This window comes from Polistes fuscatus, unplaced genomic scaffold (assembly GCF_010416935.1).
Source record: "Polistes fuscatus isolate 324 unplaced genomic scaffold, CU_Pfus_HIC Scaffold4, whole genome shotgun sequence".
NCBI classification, from domain to species: Eukaryota; Metazoa; Arthropoda; class Insecta; order Hymenoptera; family Vespidae; genus Polistes; species Polistes fuscatus.
The window spans coordinates 6,627,702-6,649,551 of NW_025113118.1; the positions used below are offsets into that span (position 1 = coordinate 6,627,702).

The 21,850-nt window shown below is 35.9% G+C and overlaps 1 protein-coding gene and 1 long non-coding RNA gene across 9 annotated transcripts in view; both read left to right on the forward strand.

Annotated features, from left to right (window-relative positions):
- The window catches only part of LOC122520741 (transcriptional activator protein Pur-beta-B), a 502,193-nt gene that overhangs the window by 394,114 nt on the left and 86,229 nt on the right, over positions 1-21,850 (forward strand). The window lies entirely within an intron of this gene.
- On the forward strand, positions 1,778-9,372 carry LOC122520756. Its single transcript, XR_006304613.1, has 2 exons — positions 1,778-1,934; positions 9,271-9,372. It is a non-coding gene; the product is annotated as an uncharacterized LOC122520756 (long non-coding RNA).

Below are 21,850 nucleotides of genomic sequence, written 5' to 3' on the forward strand. Positions count from 1 at the left end.
TCTCTCTCTCTCTCTCTCTTTCTCATTCTTTCTTTCTTTCTCGTATCCTTTAATATAACCCAACCCTCTTTCCCTCTCTATTTCTTCAAACGAGATGAAAGTGGTAGCGACAGGGCTTTAATCCTTTCGAAATCATCCGAAGCGATAGGAACGTCTTGACCCATCCTATTTCTACTTTACCCTGTCTTCTAACATGACGTAATTCCATCTATGAATAAAAAAGACAGATAGATAAAGAGAGAGAAAGAGAAAGAGAAATAGGTGTATATATGTGTACACTAGTTCACATATACATATATATATAAACCTATACGATACGATTCTGGTAGCGTCTCGAGATTTGAACTCACCCAAACACATCCACATAGTCTACCAACCCACACACACACATACTCACATATGTACATACATACATTTATACGTAAATATCCGGGCAAGATCCGTTTTTGCCGATATGAGAAATCTAGGAAGAGACAGTGTGTGTATAGGACACACATATCTATATATGTCAATGTATGTGTATGTGTGTGTGTGTATGCATTGGAACGTCGTTCTCCGCTCGTCAATACGCTTTACGGATGGCGGACATGTTCCATCGAGACGATCCTATGGGTGACTTCAGCAAGAGAATCCTGCGGCCAGGAGAGTCTCATATCCTTGAAGCCTCTGGGCATTGAGTCAAGAGAGTACCAAGCTTCGAGATCGTCTCTCTGGATGTTCGCTCATCCAGTGAACGTCACTAACGACGACGGACATACATATTGGTATCGCTAGTAGTCGGCTTCTCTTAAGAGACCTTGCTTGCCTCTTCTCTCTATCCATCTATCCAGATATCTATCCATCTCCTTCTCTCTTTCTCATACACACGCACACACACACATACAATCTCTCTTTCCCTCTTTCCCTCTTTCCCAGTGTCTACACGTCTCTGTCTACCCATCTACGTACCTTCCTACCTCGCTACCTACCCTTCGTCTATTACCTCAAATCCGAAGGATTCGCTTCAGGCGCAAAATCCTTTCCGTGCACGTATTCAAAGGCATCCACGCGACATTGGCAACCTTCTACCTTAACGGTTACTATGCTTCCACGGGTTTCCTGAATTTTCAAAGCTTACCCGCACCAAAGAGACCGGTCAACGTTTAAAGGAACGATTTTTAATTCTATACTTTTATTCAATAATATTCTCTAAAGTATGTTTTCAAATATTTATGAAGTTTATTCGTTATACGATATAATTTTCATTGAATTATATTTATACAACGATATATTAATGTCTTATAACATATTTAGATATATGAATTATTTGATATTCGAGCAATAATCCAATTATCGTTCAATAATCGACAAGATAAATCAATAGGAAAAAAATATTTCAAATATATATTTCACATTATTATCCGTTTAACGGTTATTTGTAAACAAATCTAAAGCCACGCGCTAGAATATAACGTAAATGCCATCGAATTAAAGTCGTCAATTTGATAAACTCGCGTGTGGATATTCGATTGAAACTTTCTCGTGTCTCTCTCTTTCATATGTATAAACGTATCATCTGCCTACAACCACGTGTTTATTATATACGTGTGTAGCGATGGGATACGTCGTTTCAATGAGATGAAGTCGAGGATATGCGCGAGCGCACAAGGGGGAGGGTGGAGGGGGGAGGGGGTAATGGTCATACATATATAAACATATACACACATATATATATGTATATGTGTGTACGTACATGTACAGAACATTGCTCGTCGTTGCAGTTACCACAGCAGCAGCAGAAGCAGCAGTAGCAGCAGCAACCTCGCGCGAAACTTTCCACCGTAGCTCTGCATAAACATTACGAGCAAAAGTGAAAGTAGCGCGCGCCGTCACCAAAGTAAAGTTTCCTCGAAAGGTGGAGAGCAGTACCGGGTACTTGCACCCTCGATGCCATTGTAAGCACGTTTTATGCTTTCCATTTCTCTTTACATTACTCTTTTTCTCTCTCTCTTACTCTTACACGTTCTCAATCTATTCTTTGATATTTATATTTGAAGTCAATTAACGTGTTATGTCTTCCTTCGAATTTGATGTATTTTATATTAGGATATATGATTTAGATTTAAAAAGAAAATTGGATTTTTTCTTTTGGTATACGTAGATGTTTGTATATATGTATACTTACGTATAAAAACGGGTAGGATTTTCTTCGGATTGATTTGGAAAGATTTGAGAGAGTACTAAGAAAGTGAAGTCCAATCAGCATCGAGAATTACTCGTCCGAGTAGCATCCCATCGGTAGTTTGGAGAGAAAAAGATTCACGTTTTTCACGGAGCTCATCTTCCTAATCCTGGCCGTTAGAGAAAGATGGGTAAGAAGGAAAAGAGATAGTTAGAAAGAAAGAGAAGGAGAGTTGCTCTCGAAAGCCTGCGATGCCCGGCCGTCCTGAAAGTCGTAACTTGCCTTCGGTTTTGGTAGGAGTGTGATGGTATTGGTATGTGCGTGTGCACATGTATGAGTAAGAGTGAACGAGCAACGGAGAGAGAGAGAGAGAGAGAGAGTGTGTGTGTATGTGAGAGAGAGGGACGTTGCAACGGAGCTGACTGCAGTTTTTCCACGGTGAGAAATAGGGTCTTGGGGTGTGTAAACCCGGTTACTTATGGAGGCCATTCCGGTCTGCGGGCTGGGCGGCCTCCGGCTGAGGGGTTTTAAGGACTTAGCTCGACATTAGCGTCCCTGGAGGGTGGGCGCGGAGGGTTTGAGCAGGGAGTCGAAGGGTGGCTGTTGGAAGAGGAAGAGGAAGAGGAAGAGGAAAAGGAAGAGAAGGAAGAGGAGGAGGAGGAGGAGGAGGGGGAGGAGGATGAAGAGGAGGTACCGGTGGCCAGAGGGGGAGAAGTTTATTCGGCGTGCGCGAAGAAGAGAGAGAGAGAGAGAATTGCAAGTTCTCTCTGGATAGGGTTGAGAGACGGCCGTAAGGGTGGAGGATTCGTAGGCAAGAGAAGCAAGGGAAGAGAGCGCGAGGGCTGAGGGGCCAACGGGGAGGGAAGAGAGCTTGAGGTAGGAGGAAGGGGATGGATGTGCGGCGATTTGGTTTCCAATCATGGGACGACGGGACGCGCCTCTATCGAGCGAGCAGAGGCCCGGCCATCCTACCCCATCCTTCTCTTCCTCCACCTCCTTCTCTTTCCATTCTCCTCTCCTTCTCTTGGAGCCATGTCGGTGCTGGCGCAAAGCAAGCCAACCCAATGGTCCTTTTCTCTCTCTCTCTCTCTCTCTCTCTCTCTCCCTCTTTCTATTTCGATCTCTCTCGTTCCGTCTGTCCGTCTCTCTTTCTCTATCCTTTGGCTGCACCTCCGCTCGCGTCTCAACCAACCTCCCTCCTCTTTCTCCTACTTCTACTTCTCCACCTCTTCCTCCTTCGCCACCCTCAAAGCCTCGCTCAGCCACCCACTGCTACCTACCGTCGCTCTCCTTCTCTTCTTCTCTCTTTCTCTCTCTCTTTCTTCTTCCACCCACTCCTGCTTTCCGTCCTCCTGCCAACCAGCCAGCCTGCTTGCCTGCCTGCCTGCCTGCCTGCCTGATAGCATGCTTGCCTGCCTGCCTGCTTGCTAGCTAGCCTGCCTCCTTGCTTGCTTCCATCCTTCGACTCACCAAACCACCCCAAGCTCTCCTTCTCTTCCTTCTCAACCAGTGCTCGCCAACACCGACGCTCCCACACTTTCAACCCCTCTCACGCACGGCTTCTTTACCCCCTTGTCTTTCTCTCTCTTGATGTCATCCGCACTTCTCACAGCAGTCCCCAACCTAGGGCAATTTCGAAAAATCTTTACGTCTGCTACCACCAAGACTTCTCCTTTGTGCTTAGAATTCCTTGATTATCTCTCTCTCTCCCTCTCTCTATCTCTCTTTCTATCTTTCTCTCTATTTAGTTCACGTTGGGATTCAACGAGAACCATCCCTTCGATAGTGGTTCATATACTATGTCGAGCATGCACGTAGTTTCGTGTACTTCGGACCTCGTTATGCCCGAATAAAGGAACGCTGGGAGTTCGAGCATTCTCATAGCGTTCGACGAGTTCCTCTCTCCTATCTATTACTATTCTCTCTCTATCTCTCTCTCTCTCTCTCTTTTATGTCATTTTCATTGCTAACCCGCGTCCAGTCTTTTTGTCTCACTCTCCCTACTCGCTAATCGTTCATATTCTATTTCCCGTCACTACCATCCAATCGCAGATCCGGTATTCTCAAATATTATCTTCCATCCATGATCAATCCTAAACATTAAATCTGACATTTTGTTTCAGTTTAACTCGGTAATTATTTTCTTTAACATCACGAATAGCTCGCAAGTCATAGTTTGACAATAACACGAATACCCTAATGCGAATTTCGTACTATCTTTCCGCAATGGATTGGTTAAAATCTTCGATTTTAGCTGTCAGTGAGCCAAGCCTGCTCGCTCGTTGGCTCAACGTCAGGAATCTTTAATTAACATACTTCGGAATCGGGCCTTTTTCTTGCCATTCGATTAACGAAATTTTTCAAACGGCCCGTCTGAACAGGGTAAATGGTGGGGAAGGGGGGAGCGACTCGGTGATCTTGTCTTGGACTATCCAACTTCCTTAATCACCATGCTCGCGCTTCGATGTTACCACCACCACCTCCACCACCACTATCAATCCTCTAATTCTCTCCTACTCCTTTTCACCCTTTTGACCTAGCCATTATCGGTCGGCAGAAGTAACTTTCGTGACGAATGGCTAGCACGCGAGAAAACGAGCTGGGAATACTCGAAATGGGGAAGAAGTCGCGAAAGAATAATCGATTACCCTTACTCCTATCTCATATAAGTCCAAAGAATCGTAATTATCAAGAGATTGTAATAAAAAAGAAAAGGAGAAGGAAAAGATGCCACTCTCTCTCTCTCTCTCTCTTTCTCTCTCTCATTCTCTCTTACTTTGGCATTACCAAAGTCGAAGTAGTCGCATGACTACTTCTGGAAAATCGAAGTCAAGCATCCGGCAAATATTCCGCACGAGTGTCCTCGAGCTCTTTTCTAGAACGCCAACGCAACGAGAGTATCCGATTTGGTCGAACTTCCACGCGATGTATGTATATAGATATATAATATATACATACCCACACACACATATATATATATATATACAGATGCGTCAATATACATAAACACATACATAGAAACATATATACCTATATACGTAGAAAACTCTTCGTAACTAGGAGAGGGAATATAAAAGAAGAGAAAATCAAGGTCAAGTGTATGAAATCATCGAAGTATAGAGGGGGTGATAAAAAGAAAGAATGAAAGAAAGAAAGAAAGAAGGAAGGTGGGAAAAAAAGAAAGTGAGAGAGAAAAGAAAGAGACGCGTAAAAGTGCGTAGGGGTTGAGCACCCTTTTGATGGCCTACATAACGAAGAGTCTCGGGGTTCCGGGCAGGGACGAAAGTGGTGTAAGGGCGGTCGGGCGGGGGGTCGGTCGGTCGGTCGACGTAGAAGGAGGTGGTAGGAGTGGGTTGGAAGATGGGTGGGTGGTGATGGTGCGGAGGTAGTAGTGGGTGGTTGGTGGTGGAAGAAGGAAGACGAGGAGGATCGAGGTTGGAGGTGGAGAGAACGGCAGAGCTCTTTGGGGCTCTGAAAATGCAGCGTAATTTGTCTTTGTCTGGCGGGGGCAAGCGCGGCGCGCAGTAACGGGGCTGCCACGGGAGGGTGAAGCCGTCGCAGGGGCAAAGGGGGACGAGGAGGAGGAGGAGGAGATGGGTGGGATGGATGAAGGGTAGGTGGAAGTGGGCTTGGAGGTGGTGGTGGCGGCGGCGGCGGCGGCGTCGACGGCGACGCCGCCGGAGGTTGAGGCGGAGGTGGTGGCGTAGGAAGAGAACGACGACGAGGAGGAGAAGGGAACGGGGATGGCAGCGCCGGTGGGCGGAAGAAGCGAGAAGGGTGACGGAGCTTCGAGTTTGCTGCCGAGAAGAGCGGGAGAAAGAGAGAGAGAGAGAGAGAGTGATGGGTAGGGCTCGAAAGGGGCAGAGAGAGAAAGAGAGAAAGGAGAGGGAATCGAAAGATAGAGGTAGGAAGGGTGGCAGGGAAAGAGAGGGAGACAGATTCCGTGCTTGACCCGCCTGGGATCGATGCGTTCGTCTGCCAGAACGCCGAGACGCCCGCGTCCTTCCTTCTCTCTCTCTCTTTCTCTCTTTCTGTCTTTCTCTCTCCCTCTCTCTTCCCTTTTCAACCCATCTTATTCTCTCTTTCCCCTTCCCATCTTCATCCGTCCATCCATCCACTCTCTCTTCTTCTCTCTCTCTCTCTCTCTCTCTGTCTTTCTCATTCCAGTTCTTTCTTCCCATCTCTCTCCTTCTTTGGAGCTTTCCCACTCTTCCATCTTCATAGTTTGCGCTTTCACTCGTGCTACCGTCGTCGCCACGCTGATGCTGCCGCTTCTACTAGCTCTTCCTCCATCTCTTCTCTTCTCTCTTCTCTCGTCCCTTTTCAAAAAGCAACGTCGTTGGCCGTCGGCGCAACGCACACGCCGTTAACCGCACTGCACAACGCATGCAATCCGCCTCCCAACCACCGCCCAACTCCGACTACGTCTCCGGTCCTACCCCATTCCCTCCCACCCTCTCTCTCTCTCTCTCTCTCTTTCTCCTTTTCTCTTCTTCGTTCGTTCGTTCGTTCGTTCGTACTCCCTTTACTACCCCTTCATCCTCATCGACCCCTTTCCACCCGTTACGACATAGGAAGAAGGAAGCAAAGAGAGAGAAGAGAGAGAGAGAGAGAGAGAGAGAGAAAACGTCCGCACGCACGTACGAACACAAGAACGCCACGTTACACGCAGACACGTCCTCTTTCTAACCGTCGACCCACCCTCTCTCTCTCTCTCTCTCTTACTCTCTCTCTAACTTCTCTCTTCCTTTCTCCTCCTCCTCCTCCTCTTTCTCAACCCTACCTCTCCCTCCCCCCATCGTCCCTCCTTCTCTTTCCATTCCTTGCTCGTCCGTTCACGCAAACCCAGGACCTACGGACCTAGGAACCGCACCCCGAATATCGAGCCACTCTCTCTCTCTCTCTCTTCTCTTTCTATCTTACTCAACGTCGCCAAATGCTTTTCAGAGAAAGAAAGATAAAGAGAGAGAGAGAAAGAGAATATCTTCCTTTTCTCTATCTCTTTCCACTCTTCTTTCTTTATTTCTCTCTTTCTATCTTGGTAGCATGAGACAAGTATCATTACTAGTAGTCCCGAAGGTAAGATTCTTTGGATACTTAGGATAATTGCTAAAATATTCCAAGCTTGTAATACGTAACTTTACTTCACTTTTGAATAAAACTCTATTCTTGTAAATTTGTACTCGCTGACATTACACTAAGCGTAGGGAAGACACGTAAATACGCCTATCACATACGTTATACGTTATATTACAGTTAAGTTCGATTAAAAAAAAAAACAAATCAATCTTTCGAGCTTTACTCGCGACAATTATAAATACTCTACTAACTACAGATACAATTTGTACTAATAAAAATCTTAGTGTTTCATAAATCTACTTCCCACTTTTTATTCGAGTTTTCAATCTTTTTACGTTTACAGTTATATAGATTTTATATCTTATGATCTCGAAGAAAAAAGTTCGAGCTAACGCGGACACACAGTTTCCGATACTTTTCTCAAACTCTCTTATCGTTTTCTTCGAGACAAGAAAACAGTGGAAGAAGATGGCGGGGCGGGGGGGGGGATAGAAATACAGTAAGAAAGAGAAAGAGAACATGCAGTAAACGCCCTTCGATTTGGTCGACAGATGGCATTAACTCGTGTAACGTATCATGGCAGGATGTAAATATACAGTAAATTGCCTTTACGAGCGTTCTCCACGAGTTCGCTCTTATCCAGGCGATAAAATTTACAGCGTCTAGTCTGGCAGCAGGCTCGTGCTCTGTGAACGCGACTCCACGTTACCTCTACCTCTTTACCTCTCTACTCTATACACACACACACACACATATATATATATACTTAAACACATTGTATGTGCTCATGCAAGAACCTAGCCATTCTCTTACTATAGTTTTCCTTTTCTCTCTCCCTCTGTCTCTTGTTCTCTCTTTCTCTCTTTCTAACATCTGAACGAACGTCGTCCGTTTCTAACACGTGTAAATACATATACACACACATATACATATATACATATACAGCCACCTATATAAACATACATAGATTTTAGTATACGCGTTTGGTACTATATGCGAGGTGCGTCTGATAAATTCTAGGACTACCGGAATAAAAGCAAGAGAATCACCATACGTGTATATATATATATATATGTGTGTGAGTGTACACGTATGTGTTTTGGTTGAACAAAATGATGTTGCACGCGTATCTGGTAACTATACAATAGAAATTTCTTTTCTTTTACAAAGAAACCGCTCGAAAGTCTTACGTCGTCGAGCGTAATGCCGAGATCTTCTTTCCTTCTCTCTGTCTCTCTCGCTCGCACTCTTTTTCTATGACTTAATTAAATAATCTCGTATAATTAAAACGGTTATTAAGAACGTACCCGCCCGCACTCGCGCCTGCCCAGTGATTCTACGCACGTGTAACTAAATTAGACATCGCGTCTACCACTCACCAATGTTGCTAGCAACTACTCTAATTTCTCACGTTCCTGTAATTAAGTCAAAAGTCATAATCCGAACGAAAATTCTTCTTCCGGATTTTATTCGAACTAATGTAAAAGTGAGAGAAAGAAAGAGAGTGGGAGAGAGAGAGAGAGGAAGAGAGATTAGTGCTACTTTCAGTTCATTCGATTTCATATGCATTGTGTTTCATTATATTTCGTACATTTATCGTCTTATGTATTATGTAAAATTATTTTTAGTATAATAACTATGCGTATGAATATGACACAGTATATTGTTTTATTAAATACGCATATAATATACTTTTTTTTAATTTTATTGTATTTATTTGTATATGAATTTTGTATAGTTTTATATTATACGTATTGCATATTGTTGAGTATAATAATTATGTTTATAATATTGGATAATATAATTGTATAATATTTTATTAAATATTTATATTAATTATATTTATATTTGTTTCCTACGCAAAATAATAATACTAAATATTTGATTAAACATTAATAAGAGATTTTGAATATATCGTAATTAGAAAATTTCTATTCCATCATTTAAAATTCGTATTTATGAATATTTTTTTAATACAGACAAATAATATAAAACAAGAATAAGATTATATTTATCTAATACTTTTTTAGGAGTCACGTGAGAATCGAAAAAGAAAGCTTCGGATTTATTGAATTCGAGAAGAACAAAGAGAAAAATGGATAAACGAAGACACAGGAGAATAAAAGTAAGAAGAAAACGAAGAAGAAGGAGAAGAAGAGGGCAAGCATCGCGTTATTAGATACCCGATCTCTGCTCGAGCGTGCTCCCAAGCAAAACGCGCCGCACCAGCAGAAAATGGCGTCAGTTAAAGTTCCGGGAAGAGTCGCGAAGAGTTCCGGCTACGTACGTCGCCGTTGCTAGTACGCCAAGAAAAAATAACAAAGATACGTGCCTGACCAGGTCCCATACTATACAACTATACCTACCTATACCATTACCCCTTAACATTTCTTTTTATACTCACACATATGTCCTACATAATTTTCTATATACTCATAGGTACGTATTCATATACTCCCATACATATATACACATATATTTCAGTATATAATATCAAAAGTGTACCATTTTGTTTCCATTCATATACACGTATACATATATCCACACATGTATGTATTTACATCATATACATTATACATGTACTACCATTTTTACGCATATCTATTTTAGTATATACACTTTCGTTCAAAATTAATTTATCAGAGGTGACAAATTTCATAATTTTTAAAATAAACGTAAGAAAAATACCAGTAGTCGTTTAAGTTCAAGTAATAAGATTACAAAAATCAATTGGTTTAAATAATAAATAAAATATTGAAATCTTATGGTTAGCTTCGTCAAAATAGTCAATCCTTGTTTTCAGTACATACTGTCATATATTTTTAACATTCCAAGTAACTTCTGCAATCCTCCAAAGGTTATTTGTTTTAAGAAATAATTATCAACAAAACTATCATATATAATCGTTATATCCACGATAAAATTTGAACAAATAAAGATTTTTTAATGGATGACACGTTCAGAATGGAATTATAACAAATGATTGATTTTCTATACGAATATTAAGGAGACTAATTCAAACGAACTTTTGATCATTTTGTAAAATGTGAAAATAATTTGTACGCAGTAGTTTGCGTATATATGCACGTGTAAATGTTACATACATGTAGATAGTTATGTTTTTATGGACAATACTAATACACCATACGTATATATATATTTGATAAATATGTATGTGAGCGTACGTGTAGGAAAGTTTTCGTATCGTATATATATATAGTATGTATTATATAATATTTACAGACGTGAGTACGTATATAAAAAATTTCGAACTTTAAACTCGCAAACGAAAGAGACGCCTGTCCGTTCAAAGAGATCGTTGGTCCATGCAGCTTTGGCGAATTCGTTTTTGACCTTTATACACAGAGCTACTGAATTTGAATGATTTTTTTAATCTTATTTTTATGCTATTTCGTTCTCGTAGATTCGTTAAATTTCTCCGAGGCAAAATTTCTTTTTTAGTTGATAGGAGTAAATGTGTATCACGTGTGTACGTAAAAAAAATTTCTTCGTATTTTCTCGATAGAAGGGGGCGTCAGGTGAATCATTGCATTACTCTGATAATATTAATAGGATTCTGACAATATTTGCGATACGTTTTCAACTTTACGTATCATAAAATAATTATAACAGTGAACTTGCCATATTTGTTTATTTGAAATCATGAAAACGAATTTATTTGAATTCAACATTTGATTCTTTCTCTCTCTCTCTCGTTCTCTCTTACACGTTTTCCGTTTCTTTTCAACTAATCCACTTTCAACTTCTGTTTTCTTTTCTTCTTTTTTTTTATATACAAGTCAAATTAAAAAACGCAATTTTTGTATCTTTCCAATATTACTTGAATAAATTTGAATATTTCGTCGCACGATCGATTAATTTATTTTCAAAGTATACTTTCTATACGATCAGTCTGTCTAATCTTGAACGTGAATTATACTTGACATACATTTTCCCTTTTTTTTTTTGTTTAAATTTTATTTCACTTTATATAATGCGTATAAATTGTAAAAGTGTGTCAAGTATAATTATTACAACCTATAGTTATCCACGTAGATCGATTATAAGAAAATAAAAAAAAGATTAAAAATTGTTTCTAATAATAATGAAAAACAAAACAAAAAAGAAGGAAATTATGCGAGAAAAAAAATGTAAGAACAGAACAATTCTTACATTAGAAGAGATTAATTTCTTATCTTTATCAATGAATATAATAAAGTATAGATAACACGAAAGAGATTAACATAAAACCTATAAGAAATATTTGTAATCGTTAATTCGAGAAAAGAAAAAAGAAATCTATGAAAAAGTAAAATCAAAAAAAAAATATTAATACTTTGGGGGAGGGGGGATACGGAAACTGGTTTCTATATTCTTATCTTTTATTTTGATTTTCTTTCTCTCTCTATCTCTCTCTCACTATTTCTTACACATTTGTACACACACGCACAAACACACACAGATAAATATAAGTTTCTATCCTCTTCCAATTTTGATCGTATGGGAATAGTAAAGTAGGTAGCAAGAAGGTTATAGGAGCAACGTCGTTTGAGTTCACGCAAAACAGCTGCATTTTCAAGAGGATACTCTCGTTCTATTTTACCTATACGAGCCAAAACGTCTCTCTCTCTCTCTCTCCCTCTTTTTATCTTTCTTTCTTTTTCCCTCTTTTTCAATCGTGTTATCTCATCTTCTTCTTCTTCTTCTTCTTCTTTAAGTAAATTGTCGTATTGCAGTAAGGGAGAGTTCTCAAGCATAGACGCAATGGCGCGTCTGGGGCGCCAGAAAGACGCACACCTTACACATAAGTCCGTTTCTAAATCTCTCATTCGAATTCTTCGCTCGGATTACTTTTGGCTGTAAACCGCGATGATTCCACGTTCCAAATTTGAAGAAAAGAGGCTAAGAGAGAAAAATAGAGACGGAATGAGAATACTTCCTTTTACGAATTAACTCTTAAAGTTAAGGTTAGCATTAAATTTATGACTCCGATATGAATTAAGTAATCAAATTTGTTTCTCTCGAAACAAAATTAAAAGAACAAACAAACAAATAAATAAAATTTATATTTAATTATTCGATTCCTCGTTTTGTGTATTTTAAGTTATTTAACATGTTCCGTGTCACGTGTACCACCGATGGTTTACGCGTTAAACTTTCCATTAAGTTCGCGTTTACCATCTGTGGTACGAAACAATGAATTTGTTCAATTGTTATATATATATATACAATAATTAATAATTAAATATAATAATTAACTTTATTAAACCAAAAGGAATACGTGGGCCGAATAAAAAGACAAACAAGAATAACTAATCACGAAAAGCGTTCAAATTTGATCTAATTAACGAAAAAAGAATCGCTTTACATGAGACTGTAACATTTGAGACACCTTATATATCCTTGAATAATTGAAAAAATTTAATTTCTACACACACACACACTGTTATATCTATTACCAATCCAATCAAGTATTTATATCAAAAAAAAAAAAAGAGGTGTATCGATTCGGTCGATGTGTTCTCATCAATGAAACTAGTAGAAAAAAAAATAAGAAAAAAGAAAATATAGAGAAATATGGCGTAACGATTCGTGCCAAAGTATCTCTCTCTCTCTCCTTCTATTTCTCTCTTTTTCAAGGATATGATGACGGTAGCAGTAGCAGCAGCAGCAGTAACAGTAGCAGCAGTAGCAGTAATAGCAGCAGTAGCAGCAGGAGCGGCAATAAGGGGAGCAGCCAAAGGAATAATTCTTCGTGTTTCCGAAGAACGCGTTTCGAATTACCGAACGGATTGCGTTGCATTCTGTCCGTCGCGCTTGGCTAGCACCGAGCAAATCTAATTCCTTTCGGACTCTGCTCTGCCGATCTCTTTCGATCCTTAGCTTTTCTTTTATTCTCTTTCTTTCTTTATTTCTTTCTTCTATCTATCTATCTATCTATCTATCTATCTATCTATCTATCTATCTATATATCTATCTCTTTCTTGCTTTCTTTCTTGCTTTCTTTCTTTCTTTTTATCAGCACCTCGAGTTCCACCATTTTTCCTCCCTTTCCTCAAGCTGCCTGAAAGTCTCTGCTACTACTACACCCAATGTTCTTCCATTCTCTCTCCTTTTCTTTTTTTTTCTCTTTTATGCTTCAATTCCCGAGGGTGAAGACGTCGAATCCGCGGACCGATCGGTCCCCCCACCACCCAATCCCATCCCCACCTTTTCACCCTCTTCTTCCACTCTTACCGTTTTAACGCTGCAACGTGCTTCTTTCTCCTCCCGGGAAATCCACCTCAACTCGAATGCACGATATTATCTCGATCTCATAGAATCTCTTACGAGATCGGTAGGTCCAAAGTCTACAGCTAGAGTCTTCGTCTCGGTACTCCTATCGTCACGGGAGTCATTAAAAAGAATGCGAATCTTTCTCTTCTTGTCTCTATCTATCTATCTATCTTTCTTTCTCTGTTTCATTTCGTTCTCTCTTTTTCTTTCTTTTAGCAATGAGAGGAACGGTAATAAAATTCGATCGAACACGAGGATTCGTGAAATTGCCGTAGTTCTCTTTACAATCGTGATTTACTTTCTTACCATTTTTCCAATTTCAAATTAAATCCTTGTTTCTGTGTGATATATTTTTTTATATGATTTATTCGCTAATCGTGCGCAATCATTATAGATCATATAAAATTAACTTTCAACGAGAGAATTATTTAATTATTTATCCGTTAATGAGAAAACATATCTTAATGAAACGTTTAAGAAAAAAGTTGACATGGAATTCGTCGTATTAAATATAAAATATAAAATAGTATGTGTATTGTGGCATAAATAATATATTATAAGATAATCATTATTTTTATGAACAACTATCCGATACATTATTTTAATTAATTTCAATAAAATATTACAAATTTGTACATAAGTAATATAATCAAGCCAGTATAACATTATCAAATATCACTAAGTACTATTAATAACCATATAAAATCCCCAAAACAATCGAGATTACGTATTATTCAATCTAATATATTAATATACAATAAACGATATAATACTATAATACGAAATTGAAAAAATCTCGGTAACATTATTGCACACGAATTCAACAAGCACACATAAACACATACATACATATATATAAAATATTAATAACCATATAAAATCCCCAAAACAACCAAGATTACGTATTATTCAATCTAATATATAAATATACAATAAACGATATAATACTATAATACGAAATTGAAAAAATCTCGGTAACATTATTGCACATGAATTCAACAAGCACACATACATACATACATACATACAAAATGAACGCTCGAACGCACTTTAGCAATTCTATTTGATTATAATTTGCTACGCGACGTTCGGTAAGGTCGAGTAGAATTTCTCTCGATAGACTCATCGTTACTACTACTACAACCAGCACTATTAAGTACTCGATAGTATTGGTAGTAAGGTGTGGTATGTAGGTATGTAACAACCAAGGTAGATACACACATACACATAGTAAATAGTAGTCGGTAGGATATTAACGAGAGAAGGGGTCAGGTTGGCTTGGGCCTTTGCAGTCCTTCGAGCCACTTCGTTAGATCCGAGATCGCCTTTGAACCGGAGAGTTCGTGTGCGTTAAGCTTCGTGAGAGATCGGTAGGAACGCTAAGATCGGAACCGGTACACTTCCAAAGGGTCCGTAGTTCGTACCTTCGAGTTAGCTCCACTGAAGTACCTTCTACCTACAATCTACGAGCTTTCCTCTTCCAACCTCTTTCCCCTCCCCGTACCCACCCCCGCACCCCCATACTCTCCTCCTATCCCTTTTACCCTCTTTCCTTCCTCCACATTCCCATTTATAAGAGGAAACTTGTCGATAACAGTCGAAGCATTTTTTATCCCCAAATGAAAGAGAACTTTTTCCTTAAGTTTGCGTCTTCCTTTTTTCTTCTTCTCCTTCTTCTTCTTTCGAATCGTTAATGCATGTGCATCATAATTTTATTTATTCACCCTTAGTACTGCATTATGATTCATAGAACATATTTATTCAATATAGAACTATACGATGATATTTTACATTTTTAATCAAAATTTATTGACTTTCATTCATAATAATATGAAATATCATTATACTATATTCAAATTTATCATTATTTCTGTTCATATGATACTATACATATGATACATACTATACCACTATTATAGAACTGTTATACTTTTATTTATGTATTATTTACTATTTTCTTTTTACATTTATCTACTTACTGCGCGTTACTACTAATTTAATGATAAGTTTAATAATAATTACATAATTTTAATTTTTGTTTTGTTTTATCTATACATTATATTGTACTTTACTGTAATTAATGGCCTTTAGGGAGCCTAGGCTCTAGGGTCAATAAAATATTATTAAATAAATAAATAAATAAATAAATATGATATCCTATATATAAAATTTGGTGATTACGTAACGAAATATTTTGGTTGGCTCGTTTCTTTGTTTTAATCTTGTCTAATCTGAATCTTTACGAAGGTTGTTTCAATGAAACTCGTTAATGCATTTACCTTGATCTTGTGGATACTTATAGATAGGAAAGGAAACCCTTTAATACATTACCAAAGTTCATAGGAATATACCGTTGAGAAAATATGGCGATTACGTAACGAAACACACGAAGATACCGGTGGCAAGCAGTTAGATCGTCTATCGAATTAGCCGAAAGAAGGAGTTTACCCTACACTTTATTACCTTCGTGAACCTTCGGAGATATCTACTTGCTGTGTACTATAGTAAAGTAATCACTACTACTCTCTCTTTCTCTTTCTTTCTCTTTCTTTCTCTTTCTCATTTTCAATGTGTACATATGAACATATATAAATAAATATATACATATACACATATATATATGTATGTATGCATATGTGTTTACTTAGGTAGAAGTCTTGCGGATCGCATCGAAAAACAGGTTTCTAAAACCGATCGCGAAACGTCCGAAGTGATCACCGTTTAAAAACACCCTAACGCGTACTCGCCGATTAAGAGATTGCATCGAATTAGCTCGAACGTCAGCATCGGGGGATTAATATTAATTAAAGTCTAATTAATTGCATCTAATCGATTCGTCCCTAGTAATTCTTCCATTACGCACTTTAAGTTCTGTAAATATTATTATTATTATATATATTACTATACTCGCGAATTTATTTCTTATTTTTTTTTGTACATATCATATAAACTTTGATTAATTAAACAAATCATATTTAAATAAAGTCAATAGAATATAATAATTAAATATTAATATAATATTATAATAATAAATATAATATTAATTATATTATAAGAATAATATAATTTATTAAAATATATTTCAACGGAATTATGAACAAAATGTATTAATAACAAATAGTATCGTGAGATAATTGTTGAAAATTATTTTCCATTATATTTCATGTTAAATATCATTTCTTTGTATGAACAATATTTCATCGAAATTAATTTATACAAACGAACGATTATTATCACATTTACAAAGATTACAATATTAAATATTAATTTAAATTAGCATATTTTGTTTAATTATTTATTACAAACGTTTAGACGTATTAAAGATAATCGTTGAAGAAATATATTCATTAATTACGTGATCTCATTCTTCGATCAAATATACATTTTTGTTTCTTTTTTTCTTTTCATTCTTATTTTTCCATCATTTTCCATTTGATTTTTTTGTTACATTAATTCATCTCTACGTCTGGGTTTGTCTTCTCAAAAGAATAAATAAATCGTAACTCGTTCGAAAGCCAGGAAAGATCATAAAACCTAAATACGTCCCTTATAGGTGGTCTCTACTCTTCTAAAAACGATCTTTCATCTCTCTCCCTCTCGTTCTCTTTTACCCATTTCTTCTCTTTTCGTTTAATTTCAGCGCGTTACTACTACTACTACCACTACTACTACTACTTCTTCATCTCCTTCTTCTTCTTTCTTCAATTTACACAGCTTAATTAACGCAAGGAAAACGTACGAAGGTAAAGGAGAATAAAGAAAATTGACGACAACGAATGAGACAAGAACTCGCGTGGTTTAGCTTTCGTTATTAAACATAGATCGAGACTAAATGAAGAAAGAAAGAAATAAAAAGAAAGAAAGAAAGAATGAATGAATGCATGTATGTACGAATGAATGAATGAAAGAAATAAAAAGGGAAGAAAGAAAAAAAATGAAAAGAAATTTTAACGTTGCTCGTTGTTCTAAAAGTAAAGTTCGTTAACGATGTCCTACGTGTTCGCTCTTACATTTTGTGTATTTTTACAGAGCGTTGGGCTCCTACACCTTTCGTTGCCACTGGTCCGTACTTCTCTCTCTCTCTCTCTCTCTCTCTCTTTCACTGCTTTCTCTGTGTATACCAGGTAATTGGGTGTGAAATGAAATCTAACGAAAACCCTTTTAGGCGTGTGCACAGTCGCTCAACCACCGGTAGAATAGCCTGGCCCATAGCCTTCTCTCTCTCTCTCTCTCTCACTTTAACAGTCTCTATCCATTTATCTCTCTCTCTCTCACTCACTCACTCATTCAACCCCTTTTTCCTCTTCCAACTAACTTTCCTCTTCCTATCAGTCATCTCTTCGTCACTCTTTATCTTCCTACGTATAAGTGATTATTTGTGTGTGTGTGTGTGTTTGTATGAGAGAGAGGGAGAGATAGTAGGAGGTGGTTCACGATCAAATAGTTTCCATTTTTTTGTCAACGCCGCCATGGTCCACCCTTTCTCATGGAGCCCCGCTCGGTGTCGCAGAATATTACGGAACGATGGTTAAATTCAGCTTCTCTTCCTCTTCCCTTTCCTTTATTCCTTCCTTCCTTCCTTCCTTCCTTCCTTCCTTCGGGCTGAGTTGCTCCTGTTATATTCTCTCTTTTTTTAATTATGTATATTTATTTCTCTCTCTCTCTCTCTTTCTTTCTGTTTTTTTTTCTGTCTTTCCAGAGCTTATTTTAATTGATAAGAGTTTCAATTCATTTTTTTCAGACAATTCTGGAACTTTCTTTTATTCATTCCTTCCTTCCTTCATTTTTACAAACGTCAGTTTTACGAACTGTTATTTGTTAGGTACAAAAAAAAATGTATTTTGATGATAATTATGACAGTAAATTAAGATCAAGTGTTGAAAAGTATATTTATTTATTTTACTAATTTTTATTATTTTATTATAGGTATTTATATTACGATCTTCTTTTTTTTTTCGTTGTGATTTTTGAATTCGGTGTATTATCTTAATTTATTTTATTTTTTATTTTATTTAATAATATTTTATTGATTCTAGAGCCTAGGCTCCCTAAAGGCCATTAATTACAGTAAAGTACAATATAATGTATAGATAAAACAAAACAAAAATTAAAATTATGTAATTATTATTAAACTTATCATTATATTAGTAGTAACGCACAGTAAGTAGATAAATGTAAAAAGAAAATAGTAAATAATACATAAATAAAAGTATAACGGTTCTATAATAGTGGTATAGTAGTATTGGTTCAAAGCAATAAACATATGGTTTTAAGGAAAAAAAAAAAAAAAAAATTAAATTAAATTAAATCGTAATTCACATGTTCATACGTGTAAGTTCGTTATCACACGTAATTCATATGTTATACATGTATATATTTTGTATTATTTTAATTTTCTTAAAAGCTTTATATTCTGCGTTGAAATTAAAATACAATTTTGTAGATTTTTTATTAATTTCCGAGTATATGAGTATAGATTATTTCTCCGAACAAATTTAGAAACGATAAATGTGTCTATAATTATGAAAGTGGTGTATAAGTTATATATTTCTTGTTTCGAGATATTTAAAGGATATCATTTGAACATTAAATGAATTCTATATAATATTGAAATAACAAACACTATCTAACGGTTCATTTTTCACAATATCGTGAAAATTATATTGAATTAATTTAGTTGAAAATAATGTGATGTGAAATAACTAATAAACTTATTTTATTTGACTACTTTCATAATTATGAGCACAAATATTCAAAACAAATTTTCTCAAATTTTATTTAATATTGAAAAATATATTTATTTTGTAAACGAATTTTTGTTTTAAACTTATCTATCGTATAAAAAACCAGAATTAGGTATACTTTGATGAATACAATTGTCAAATCTTTAATTTTTAAATTATACAATAATGAAGTTGCAAGAGAAACGCTTTGAATAATATTTTCTGACACACTTTGTGTTAGAACACGAACTACGGATGACGATGAAACAATAAATAAATAAATAATAGACCAAGAAGAAAAAAAAAATCAAGAAAAGTGTAAAACAGAAAAGAAAGTTCGTCGCGAAGGATCGGCGAAGCGAATACGGACGAGTTGGAATAAGAAAGGAAAAAAGAAAAAAGAAAAAATAAAATGGGATAAGACGATGACGCACGAGATCTATGTCATTGGCCGGTGCTGCCATGGAATTTCTTTTCGTTCGTTATCGCAAGAAATTCTCGTAACCAATCGGTGTCGGTCCGGGGTTTATACGTCCATGAAGCCGAAACCTTTTTATCGAACCTTCTCGACAACGCTGAGACATCATCGGCTAAGCAAAGATTTCGAGGCCAACCTTCTCCTTGTCGTCTTCCTCTTTTCATACTTTTTCCTTTTTCTTTTTTTTTCTTTATTCCTCTCTTCTTTTCTTTCCGAGATCATTGACCGGAAATTTGTACAAGTGAACGGGTCGAAAAGTTTCTAATCTTTTAACATCAATTAAACAATCGTTCATCGATCAAATTAACTTTTATTCATGGGTGAATATATTTTAATACAGTATATATACTGTATATAATATACAGTATATATACAGTATATTATATATAGTATAATTTTATTCATGGATGAATATATTTTGATACAGTATATATACAGTTTATTAAATACAGTATATTATATACAGTATATATACAGTATATAATATACAGTATATACAGTATATAATATACAGTATATATACAGTATATTATATAGTATAATTTTATATACAGTATATATACAGTATATTATATACAGTATATATACAGTATATTATATATAGTATAATTTTATTCATGGATGAATATATTTTGATACAGTATATATACAGTATATTAAATACAGTATATTATATACAGTATATATACAGTATATTATATACAGTATATATACTGTATATTATCATTTTTCGCGAAATGATTTAACATAATTTTCCATACTTTTCGGTCTTATTTTTAAGTGGAAATATTTTTATTTACAAACAAATAAATATGTTATATATATATTAAATATATAAAAATATATTATAAATATATATATTTGTAAATGATTACAAAGAGATAATGATTGTTTAATGAGAATATCATAAATAAATACCTTGTGGTCGAATCACTATGAAAATCCGGAGAATCGATACAGATTGTAAATATACTAGTAATCTCATTCTCTCTCTCTCTCTCTCTCTCGCTTTTAAATTCGATTGAATATACACAGCTATCCCCTCATTGTGGTTCTGGACATATTAATTGGTTTAAGCATACTATATATGTACATACAGGTAGATATGAACCATGCTAGTTTTATCCATCGGAAAATGTCGAATTAACGTTTAAAAATCCTTTCATTATTACGAATCAAGTCATATTAACACCGATTGATTACTATTATTATTATTATTATTGTTATTATTATCATCGTTATGATTATTATTTTTATTATTATTATTATTATTATCGTTATCATAATCATCATCAGTAGAAATCGAACGGAGATAGACCAACGATATCAAATTTCGGATCGATTAAACTTTCCATCGAAAGGACGACGATTATAATTATTGTCGTATATTAGCTAATGTTCGGTATAATGGAATATACGAATTACATTTATACGTACTTACGATAGATATTATGAATACACGCGTGCGATGTTTCGTATCGGTAAACATTTACACGTGTAAGCACCGAAAAAATTATTACGAAAATATCTGTGGATCGATGTCAAAAAAAAACAATGTTTCGTAAAAAGTACAGTTTTAACGTTAGTACTTAAATTTATTGTATTTTTTTTGTTCTTTTAAATATTTCGTCAATAATTTAAATTACCATCGAAGTTTCTTCGAAATTAAATGTAACGCAATATTTATGATTATTTTTTTTTATAGATATTAATTTACCTAATGACAATATTAAGTAATTACCGATTAATTACATATATTAAACACCGATTGTGATTGTTAAAAAAGATACAAATAATATTATTAAAATATTGAGCTAACGAATAACAATTTACTCGTACAAAAACAGAAAACAAAAAAAAACTGGTGTGTGTACTTATGTACGCACGTAAGAAGTTATACTTCTTTGCCGTATCAAAACGAACATAACCTCAATAATCTCAAAAATAACTTCAAAAAAAACTTCAAAGAAAAATAATTATTATTATATATATATATATATATAAGAAAGAATAAAAAAAAGAAAAATAAAATATCAAAATATAGATATCAGTCCACACTAAATATAAGAGAGATATATCGAATAACTTCACGCGTCAACAGTCATGGCGCAGTTACAGCATTAGTTCTCGCTT